This window comes from Sorex fumeus, unplaced genomic scaffold, assembly GCF_029834395.1.
Source record: "Sorex fumeus unplaced genomic scaffold, SorFum_2.1 ptg000109l, whole genome shotgun sequence".
Taxonomy (NCBI): Eukaryota; Metazoa; Chordata; class Mammalia; order Eulipotyphla; family Soricidae; genus Sorex; species Sorex fumeus.
In genome coordinates, this window is record NW_026606166.1 from 746,334 (window position 1) to 758,060 (window position 11,727).

Here is an 11,727-nt window from a genome sequence, read left to right on the forward strand (position 1 = left end):
TATTATAGAGATTATATATAAGGCACTTGCATTGCATTTCAGCTGATCTTGGGGGTTCAATTCCTGGTATTGCATATGGTCCAAAGAGCATCAGCAGGAGTGACCCTGAACACTGCTGGGAGCAGCCCAGAAACAAAATCCCTTCAAACAAATTTCTATTTCTCTGTTGAAATAGTACTTATTTATAATACAGGATCTTAAAATGAGTCTATAAGGAAGTAAAGTGTCGTTTTTCCTTTGTTTGTTTTGGTTTGGGAGCCACACCCTGTAACACTCAGGAGCTAATCCTGGTTGAATCCTCTGATCCACTCACTCCAGAGGTACTTGGGAACCACACACCACTGAGAACGGAATCACTCTACTGTATGCAAAGCACATGCTCCAGCCCCGTGAGCCATCTCCCCAGCCTATCAATAATAAAGCATATCCATAAAAATAGACTCAAGAATATGCTATGACTAAGACAATATGCTTATGAGTAACTGTAACATAGTATGTGATGTTATTTCATAAGCAACTGTTATACTGTCACTGTCCTCCCGTTGTTCATCGATTTGCTCAAGCAGGCCCAGTAACATCTCCATTGTGAGACTTGTTGTTACTGTGTTTGGCATATCCAATACGTCACGGGGAGCTTGCCAGGCTCTGCCGTGCGGGCGAGATACTCTCGGTAGCTTGCCGGGCTCTCCCAGAGGGGCGGAGGAATCGAACTCGGGTCGGCCATGTTGGCTGCGTGCATGGCAAACGCCCTACCACTGTGCTATCGCTCCATTCTAATACCATTGAGCTGTTTCTGAGATTCAATTTTTGATTTTAAGTCATTTCTCCCAGTTCTCTCACTTCCAATTAAACTGTTTTCTGCTTGAGCGAAAATGACTTGTGCGTTCTATCCTAAATAACCAGTACCTCCAAACTGCTACCAACTCGTAAAATTTACTTCTTTGTTTTAATATTGTTATTTCCTGATACAACAGAGTATGAATGAAGGCAAGTATCTAGGACAGGGTAGGAAACATCCAGCCCATGGGCCATATAGGGCCTATGAAATCACATGGTTTGGCCCAAGTATGTGACAATATAAGTCAGATATAGAAGCTTTCCACTGTCAGAGAGATAGCACAGAGATTAAGGCCTGACATGCAGCGACCCTGATTCAATCCCGTGTACTACATATAGTCCCCTGGGCACCTTTGGGAGTGACCCCTGAGCATAAAGCCAAAAGTAGCCCTTAAGCACTACCAAGTATAGTCCAGCCTCCCTCCCTGCAACAACCACAACAAAAAAAAATGGGATTTTTGGGCTAAAAACTCCCTAACTACATTCCTCTCACACTATGTTGAATGTCTGAGCCCCTTTCAATCTTGAAAATACACATAGCCTACCAAGCACTGTATGCACCTGCAGAGCATACACCTGTCCACAGGCCCTTTCCTGAGAGAAGAAATGAACAAAGAAAACAGAGGGAAGAGCTAAGCTATAGCTCCCAACCTGCCATCAAGAAAAAAGAAGCAGCGTTTCAGATCTGAACCTTTCTCTACTGGGGTCTACAAGTAATCAGTTGTATGACATGTCAGTCAAAATCAGTTAGGTGGGGCCAGTACAACTGCAGAGCTGGGAGCAGGCTTGCCTTGCATGCAGCCAACATGGGGGTTTATCCCAGTATCCCATATGGTCCCCCAAGTACTGCCAGAAGTCATTACTGAGTACAGAACCAGAAGTAACCCAAGCAACTCCAGGTATGGCCCAAAAAACAAACTAAAATAATAATTAAATAAAATAAAATCAGTGAGGCATCCTCAAGGACTGGAGAGAGTACATGGGGTTAAGGTACTTGTCTTGAACATGGCCAATGTGGGTTTGATTCACGGCACACAAATGATCCCCTGAGCACTGCTTGATAGAGCCCCAAAACCAAAAAAAAAAAAAAGGAGGAGAGGGAGAACGCACATAACTCATTCTGAAAAGATCTCAGCAAAACTGAACTGAGCTCCTCAATCTTATTCAGACAGGGAAAATCTCACACAAAAATGTAATGGGCTTGACCAAAATCAAAGGCTGTTATATTCAAAATTCAAGTCCCTTTCAGTGTCTTCTCTAATAAACTGCAATTAACTGGGTGTCAATTCTTCATCACAAGAGGCTATGATTATCTGCCTTGCTCACTTCGTGGTACTTTAAAGAGGACCAAAAGAGACAAGAGACGTGGTACCATATTAAGAGCTAAGATCACAGAAACAAATATAGTACAAGGACATCTCCTTATTCAAACACCACACTTCCTGAAACTTAGTCTAATTATATAATAGAGCTTCCACCTTACCGCTTCCCCAAAGATATCAGTCCTAGTCAATCTACTGGTCAATTACAGCAATACTTATGGTCAATAATCACAACGTGCATTTTATCTCCTGCTTCAAACTGCACCACAATATCAGAGGACCAGGGCTAGATCAGAGTTTGCAATTAGGCACCCTAGGGCTGTATACAACCCACAAACGTATTCTGATCTATGATAATATTTTAAACGACAAAAATTCTTCTTAAATCTTTAAAATATAGATTTCAAGCATCTCAACAACAAAGGGAAAAAAAAGAATATGGAAGGACACCTCCACTCCTCACAGAGCAACTGCCTTAGGCTGGCCACATGCCTTCCAGTTCACCTACTCCTACTCTTTACCTTAGATCACAGGCATCTGAGCTAGAAACCTCTGAGGTAGAAGCTCATGGGTTAGTGAATATGTTGGCCATTTTTTTTCCTGGCTTTATCGCTTGCTAGTCATATTATTCTTAGATGACATATTCAGACGATGCATGCGTAATATGGAATAATACTATCTCACAGATTCATGAAGATTCAAGAAAATAAGGTATACAAAAACATTAGGCGTGGGACCAGAGAGACAATCCAGTGGCGGGTGCTTGCCTTGCACAGAAACAATCCGGATTCAACTCCTGGCACTGCATAAAGTCCTCCAAGCACCACAAGGAATGATCCCTGAGCACAGAACCAGGAGTAAGCCATAAGTAAGCAGAGCCTGGTATGCACCAAAACCAGAAGTAAAAACAAATTTTTAACAATGACTAAAAAAATTAGGTCAATTAACACAACTGGAATGTGCAGTTCTCAGTCAAAACTTAAAAAACTTCAAATTCATAGAAAGACACACACACAAAACCAACATTAGAGGGGAAAAGGCAGTATAACAGAACTCTTTATCATATAACAAAACGTCTATTTTTGTGACCTCAACAATGAGGTCTGCATATCAGATTAACAGGTTTCGAGCAAAATCTCTCCAATATTTAAATCCGCTGAACTATAACTTTATATAGTCTTGAGTTAAGAGTCAAAAAAGGGGGTCTGGCAAACCAATCAGCAGCATAAAGCACTTTTGGAGCAAGTATAAGGCTGCAAGTTCAAATTCCAACACTGCTCACAAGCAATAAAGCAATTCTGACAGCCCTGTTACTTGTGATTTTAGTAAGGAAGAACTGGGATGATGGCCCAGTGGTTTATTAGTGTCCAGGGAAACGTGAGGTCCTGAGCTTAATCCCCAGTGCTGGCATGCACCACAAACACCACCCAGTCTGGGGTTCCTGGTAATGGAAGACTGAAAAAAAGAAAGCAAAACCAGCACCCCCTCATCCTCCACCCCCTCCGCGCGCACACACAAAATTAGAAGAAAAAAAAAAGAAATATACTTAGCATGACAGAGTAGGCAATCTGAGTGCAGAGACCACATTCGTTCCTCACAGTCCCTATGCCTCACCCAGTGACAGGCACACTGCAGCTGGGCTCCAGTTGCTAGCCATTCTCTGAAGCTCCGTGTCCACATCGCAAAGCAGCAGCAGTATGAGATAGTACTGAAGAGCAGAGGTATCTATGTCTAGCATAGAAGCTCTTCCATTCAGTTTCATCAGCTGCATAAACTCCAGATTTATTTAACCTCTCTCTGCTCTATATCCTAAGCTGTAAAATTAGGTGCTAATAACACTTTCCTGTACACGAATGGGATCAAGCATTTAATGGGACACTCACATGTAGTTAGCTACCATGATCAGCGTTCCCTCCTAAGTACCCTACAATGATAGTGTGAAATGCTACCTTTCATTTGGGGGCTATGCCCAGCAGTGTTCGGGAGCTACTCCCAGCTCAGTGCTCTCAGTGCTCAGAGGTTGCTTCCAAACAAGAGGGAACCATGTGGTTCTAGGGATCCAACCCAAGGACCCTGCAAGCAAACCAGGGACTCCAACCCATTAAGTTATCTCCCGGGCCTGGGAATGCTATCTTAATACCTGCAATAATTTATTGCAGTTCACCTGCACGCACATATCTCCCCTGGAACCTCAACAATCTCAGAGATGGAACCTGGGTTCACTCCTCTCTGAATCCCCAGGGTCTAACATTTTGCCTAGAACTGCTAAATGGATCACAAATCAATGCTGCCTGGCACAACCCCTGTGGAAAACAGTATGAAGAGTTCTCAGTAAACTTAAAATTGAACTGCCAAATGACCCAGCAATTCTACTTTGGGGCATCTATCCCCAGGACATAATAACACTCTCTCAAAGGACATGTGAATTCCATTATTCATCACTGCACTCAGTACAACAGCTAAGACATGGAATCAACCTAAATGTTCAATAACAGACGAATGGATTATGAAGATGTGGTATATGTACACAGTGGAATACTACGCAGCTGTAAGGAACAATAAAATCATGCAATTTGCTACAACTGGGCTAAAACTGGAAGATATCATGTTGAGTGATATAGCCAGAATAAAGACAAACACAGGATGATCTTCCTTATCTGTCGTATACAGAATACTGGGTGAGGGAATGTACTGTAGTAAAGGGGGGAATGCCTAGCTCATTCTTCACCCATGTTCAGAGAGGATAGGGAAGGAGAGAAATCGGGGTGGGGAGGGAGAGAATGTACAATAGGTGAACAGGAATCAAGGTTTCAGTTATATTGATGATATGGGAAAGTGGTATAACCATACATCCAAAACACAGACTCAACAGCACTGAAAACATGAGATCTAAGTTGTAACTACAGGAACTCCACAACATGCCTGTCAAGTTGACAGGTGGAAATAGGGCAGGGGTTGGGGATGGAGAGGGAATACGGGAAACACTGGGAGAGGGAAGTTGACACTGGTGGTGGGATTGGTGTTGAAATATTATGTGCCTAAATCTCAACTATCCATAACTTTGTAAGTCAGTTCAATTTAAAAAAAGAAAAAAGTTGTTAATAGCAACTGGGATTCGCCTCACATTGTCACAGGCTGACTCCTCATGACCCTCCAATTTCACTTACCAGGACACTCACTAAAAACCAACAGCTAGTGGGACTGGAGCTATAGCACAATGGGTAGGGTGTTTGCCTTGTAAGTGGTTGATCCAGGTTCAATTCCAGCATCCCATATGGTCCCCCAAGCACTGCCAGGAGTAATTCCTGAGTGCAGAGCCAGGAGTAACCCCTCTGTGAATCAACGGGTGTGACCCAAAAAGCAAAAAAAAAAAAAAAAAAAAAAAACCAGCTTGCTCTATTCATACTGGTATACTCAACACTCTTAAACACGCCACAGGCACTTTACCTACACATTTCCTAGATCTCTCATTTCGGGAAATCTATTCCATATACTGGAAGAAGAGATCTCCAAGCCTGCTCAGATCGGGACTGGGCCTCCTTCACACAAACCCCCCATCTTCCAGTATGTAGGCATTATACCCACCAACTGCCCCCAGCGCAGTGTAATCCCATCAATGGCCAAGACCCAGAGACTATAAAACCCAGCTCCCAGAGGAGAACAGCGCAGAGTCTCCTGCCTCCACACCTGGCTGTCCTCACCAGGAAGGAGAGCAGGTTGAGTTTCCCTCCCCACCCCGAGCAGAGCCCCAGCAGCTGAAGACCTCCAGTTCCAGTCATAGCCACGCTTAAGACCACTCTCCACATGTTCGGACGAGCCTCATGCATGAAGGAACCAGCAGAGGAACCCAGGTGTGCGGGACCTGGGGCTTAGATCTCCAAGCCTGCTTGGATCGGGACTGGGCCTCCTCCACCCAGATCCCCCATCTTTCAGTATGTAGGCGTTACACCACCAACTGCCCCCAGCGTGGTGTAATCTCATCAAGGGCCAAGACCTAGAAACTATAAAACCCAGCTCCCGGAAACATGCGGCTGCAACATCTTATTATCTAGTTCTTACTCTGGAGAACCTGGCAGGCTACCGAAAGTATCCTGCCCGCATGGATAAACTCCCCGTGGTGTATTCAGTACGTTAAAAAAACAGTAACAATGATGGGTCTCATTCTCCTGACCCTGAAAGAGCCGCGAATGTGGTGTCACTTCCTAAAATCTCAGGGCTAGGATGAAGGAGACGTTACTGGTGCCTGCTTAAGGAAATCGATGAACAACAGGATGACAGTGATACAGTGATTCCATATACCCAGTCCTCTATGAACATTAGTTAATTCTTATGCAAAATACTCGAGTTCAAATTACAGCATTTGAGGAAAATAATGAATAGAGGCAAGAAAGTTTCCAAAAGTATCATAAATAGCCATAAGATGGAACAGAAATTGAGTCCAGCGTCCATGGTTATTCTCTGCAGAACACCTTCCCCACTCTTAAATTGAAGCTAACCCATCTAACTTATCCTTGACTTAGAAGATGAGGGTCTGCTCCACATTTAAAGGACTTTCTGCACCATTCAGTCCGGCATTCTTATTTGTCTCTTGTTTATCTTTTTCAATAGGTGGTACGTGCATATAGAGCTCTGGGGAGAGAGATAATGCAAGGCACATAATGGAATAAGTACAGCTGTGGGCAACCACAGTTTTTCACTGTGGCTGTCTCATCCCAGCTGTTTAATTTACTTGCATCTTCCAAATTTATAAAGTTAAAATGATTAAACAAGAGGAGCCTACATACAATACCCAGTACATAATAAAATTTTGCTATACCTACATCATGAAGTTGTCAGCGTCCATTGCACGATCTTTCAAAATTAATGACCCACCTACCTTCTGTGCTCTGTTGTATCACCAAAATAACTCTCACACCGGTATACTTATTAGTGTGATGGAATTATTAATTTCCTTACCTCGCTAAATTGAGCTCCCTACAGGGAAAGTCAGAGTTTTATTTAGCTCTACATTATCAAGCATGGTACCTGGTATATGTAGACACTCAGCTAACGTTTTTGTTTTGCTATTGGTCTCCCAAGCAGTGCTCAGAGTGCCCCACGACCACTGCCAGGGATATCTGGTCTAGTATTCTAGAAGTCAGCAGTGCTAGGGGACAACATGCTACAGAAAGAAGACCTTGAGCCTCTGCAAATCAGGCATGCACTCCAACCCTTTGACTTATCTCTCTGGCTCTCAGGAATGTTTGTTAAATAACTGTACATATAATAATGTTTATAGAATTCTAAAAAGAAAAAATCATTTCCTGCTAGGGTTGTACCAAACTGATCATGAGAAGTGAATTTTTGCTGGTCTGGGGAAATCTCAGTAGGTCAAACAAAAAGAGTGAAAAACATTCTTCAGAAACAGCAGGGGCAGGAGAGACAGAGTGGGTAGGATGTTTGCCTTGCACATGGCCCACCCGGGTTCAATCCCCAGAATCCCATATGGTCCCCTGTGCACCGCCAGAACTAATTTCTGAGTGCAGAGCCAGGAATAACCCCTGAGCATCACTGGGTATGACTCAAAAATGCAAAAAAAAAAAAAAAACCCAAAAACAAACAAAAAAAAAACAGAAAAGAAGAAACAGCAACAACAACAACAACAAAAAAAAAACAGGGTCATAAGAGATCCTACTTATCTGGAGTAAAGGATCGTGGCAGAGCAATTTCGGAAGAGGGCCTGTTCAAACATAGCTGGAAAGGTAAGCAGGGGCCAGATCACAGTGGAGGAATATGAATGCAACCTGGCATACACCTAGCTGAAGGCGGGTACGAGTGGAGAAACTGAAAATAGGCCATCAGAAGGCCTCACGGGTCCCAGGAAGCTTGCAAGTGCCCAACTGAACAAGATGGAAAGAATGGCTAAATGCTCACGCATTAATCATGATTGGGGGCCCATGAAGATTGAGCAAAGATAGTTCCCCAGTTACACGCCCCCTCGCCCGCCCCCCCACCCCCCGCGCCGCATACAGTCCCTCCAGCACCGTCCAGGGTCACTCCTGTGCACAGAGCCAGGAACCAGCTCTGAGCACCACAGGGTGTGGCCCAAAATCTCGGAGAAAAACATATAAATCTGTACACTGGGCTCCTTGTGTGGGTTCAGAGTCTATAAAAACAAAAAATCCCCGCCCCTCCTTTTCCGGCTCTCCGGGGTTTCACTGACAAACCCAACCCCTTTTCTTTTCTGTTCTTCAGAACAGAATGAGAATGTGACTTTCTCTCACTGATGTGTTTTGCAAACCTGCCTCCCTCGGACTCTGCACACCTAAGAAAGTTTGGAAAGTCGTTGGGCGCGGGGGCTTCCAGCGGGGCTTCCGCCCCACGACGAGGCAAGCGCGCTGGGCTTAGGCAGGACCCTCCCGGGCTCCGCGGGGGGCTGCGGCCGGGTTCCGGGCTCAGGTTAAGCCACCTTTGCTCTCGGCTCGGGGCCACTCCCAGCCACCGGGCACCGAGTCCAACTTGCAGCGGCGCGTCCCGGGTACGCGCCGCCGGCGGGGGATGCTCGGATCTTCCTTCGGGGAGACGGGGACCACCCGGGCACCGTTTTAAAAAAATAAAACTTGATGTTCACGGGACGCTGCCGAGGGCCCGGCCTGAGACTGCTGGGCCCCCCGGCCCCCATCACCACCGGGTCCACGAGCCTCTCCGCCCCGGGACCACACATCCAGCTGTCACGCTCACGGCAGCCCCCCGCGCGTGGCCGGGGCGCCCCTCGCACGGGCCTGACAGGAGAGCCGAGTGAGAGGAGCCGCCGGGCGGGTCGGGCGCGGGCGAGCGGGGGCGCGAGGGAGCCGGCGGCTGGGGCAACCTTTACCTGAAGCTGCTGCCACACTACGGGCCGGGTCGGCCCCGGGACACGTTCCTGAGGAGCGGGCCCGGCTTCCCCGCGCCTCCCGGCCCCCAACCCCGAGCTCCGCGCTCTCGGGATCCTCGGGGGCTGGCGTTCCTCCCCGCCGGCTCAGCTACCGCTTTCCGGGCTCGCCCTCATGCCCCCGCCGCTAGCACCGCCGGCCGGCCAAGCAGCAGCCCTGTGACCCCGAGCGGCGCCACGACCCGGAACCGCTCCCCGCGCACCGGAAGTCCCCGGCCGGGAAGGAGCCGTTGGCTGGGGACGGAGTGCGCAAGCCCCAGAGCCGGAGCGGGGAGGCCAGTCCTCCCGAGGGGGCGTGGCTGGGCGGGGCCGCGCGTGCGCGTCACGCCGCTCCCCGCCCCGCCCCGCCCCTGTCCCTGCCCCTGCCCCAGGCTCTGCATCTTCCACCCGCTGGATTTACCTGGGACAGATATTCTCGTGTATGTTCTCCTGCGACTTTTTACTTTCTTCTACTAACACGGAAAAAATAAAAAAGCCTCTCTTCATACAGAAATCAGTAATGAGAGAGCTTAGCCTTTGAGTCAGAAAGACGCAAGTTCAATGCCAAGTTCAACGATTACAATGCCAAGGCTGACTCCAACAGGGCATTTCCTTCTTTGACCCTCGGTTTTTTCTTTCGTACCGAAGTTGCAAGTTTAGGCCTGGCATGTACTAATCAACGAGATGATGCTGTTAGGACACTCAGCACAGAGTGCCCGAGACATCATAAACACTCAAGAAACGTATTAACTTGTAATCCCCAGCATGGATACGATGGTGATTCACCTCCCAAACTCCAGGCTTGGGACCCGGGATGTGAGAGGCTCTGGGTTCATCCCTGCACCACAGACCTGCTGAGTCCCAGCCGCAAGGCCGATTCAGGAGATATTAAACGACTGGCACGGAGCTGGACCCCGGAGCTCACCAGCTCTCTCTGTCGGAGGGAGTCACGGCAAGACACACACTTGGAAGGCAGAAGGACTGGAGCGGTGCAGTGAGCTGTTAGCTATCCCGTCAGAAAAGTACGAATCTGTCCTGAAATGCAGCTTATCACGAGAGAAGGGCGGAAGTCAAGGCTGAAACAGTCCTAGGAGCAACGGCGCAATATCGAAGTGGGCGATATGACAGGGAGATAGCTCCAGGGCTGGAGCGCATGTGGGGGCGAGAGATGGAACCCCAGCACCTCACCCAGAAGGGCACCCCTGTCGCCGCAGCATCAAATACAAACACACATACACACACACACACACACACACACACACACACACACACACACAACCACCACACCAGCAGAGGGTGTGACCCAACAGTAAAGCCCCATTCCTACAAGTGTGAGGCCCTGAATTCAGTCCCCCATACACACATACATGCTTAGATGAATCTCAGCATGAATCTCAGAGAACAGTTCTCCTAGCCTGAGTGGGAAGGAGTCTGTGTGATCATACTCCTCAACACCCAAATGCCTCCTGCACCCACACTACTGGTGAGCCAGCCCTATATGTGCTCTATTGGAGACCTTCTGCCAGGGGTGTAAATAATAATGAAAACTTCATTTCCCGGGCACATATATTTCCCCAAACCATGTGCTTCCTTGCCCATGTGTTGCTGCAGAGTGCCTGTGGTACCCGAGCACGTGTGTTACCCACACCTCCTTATCAAGATGTGACCTAAATCCCTCCTCTCTGAAATAGAGAAAAATAAATATAATTAAGTAATCTGCAAATCATGGGCTAAGGAACTAGTTTAGGGGTTACAATGTAGATGATCTAGTCCCATCCCTTATCCCTCATGGAGCTCTGGGCACCACTGGGCGCAACCACCAAGCACAGATCCAGGAAAAGGCCCTGAGCATTGCCAGGTGTAATCCCCAAGCCCAAAAGGAAATTATGAAAACAGTAAGCAAAGCATGAAATAGGAACAAGAGGCTCACCTTGCACACAGCTGACTCCAGTTTCAATCCCACAACTGCAGATGTTCTAGCACCGCCAGGAGTGATCCCTGAGCATTGCTGGACATGGCCTAAAACAAAACAAAAAAGAAAACTCAAGGCACAGGCTGGGGAGCTAGTTCCAAGGGTTTAAGAGCCCCAAGTTCATCCCCAGCACCACAGACCACCCAAGTTCATCTCCAACACCATGCTGCCAGATCAGCACTGCATGGCCAGGTCCACACTGCCAGGCTGAGTAGCACCAGCAATGTCCCCAGAGATCCCCAGCCCAAGCATGACTGGGCAGCCCACTGTTTCAAAATGAAGGAAAAAGAGCCAGCTAAATAGTAGAGGGGTGAAGGCCCTTGACTTGCATGAGGCCAAACCCTGTCCGATCCTAATACTGCTATTGTGCCCCAACACCACCAGGAATAATCCCTGGACATGGCACCAAGAGTAATCCCTGAGAATCATCAGATATGCACCCTCCCCCCACACACACAATAATAATAAAATTATAATGAAGGGGAAATGAATGAGAATTTTAAAAAACAGAAAGCAAAGTGTATAATAAACCTTTCTCCTGACCCAGCTGCACTGGGATAGGATCACGACAACTGACACCCTGGGAAAATTCTCTGTGTCACATAATGAGGGTGCAGGGCCAGGGGCATGTCAGTAGACATGAAAGTAAGGAAACCAAAGCCTCAGTATATCTGTGGCAATCAGGTTTCACAGACTCCAGCTCCAGC

The 11,727-nt window shown here is 47.4% G+C and overlaps 1 protein-coding gene across 3 annotated transcripts in view; it reads right to left on the bottom strand.

Moving 5' to 3' along the window:
• Positions 1–9,270, bottom strand: part of LOC130042716 (target of rapamycin complex 2 subunit MAPKAP1) — a 262,810-nt gene extending 253,540 nt beyond the window's left edge. For 2 of the 3 annotated variants that reach the window (XM_056134882.1, XM_056134880.1), the window contains exon 1: positions 9,013–9,270. The gene's annotated coding sequence lies outside the window, so the exon portion shown is untranslated. The remainder of the gene's footprint in view (positions 1–9,012) is intronic. The other variant, XM_056134881.1, reaches the window with a different exon arrangement.
• Between the last annotated feature and the right edge of the window lie 2,457 nt (positions 9,271–11,727).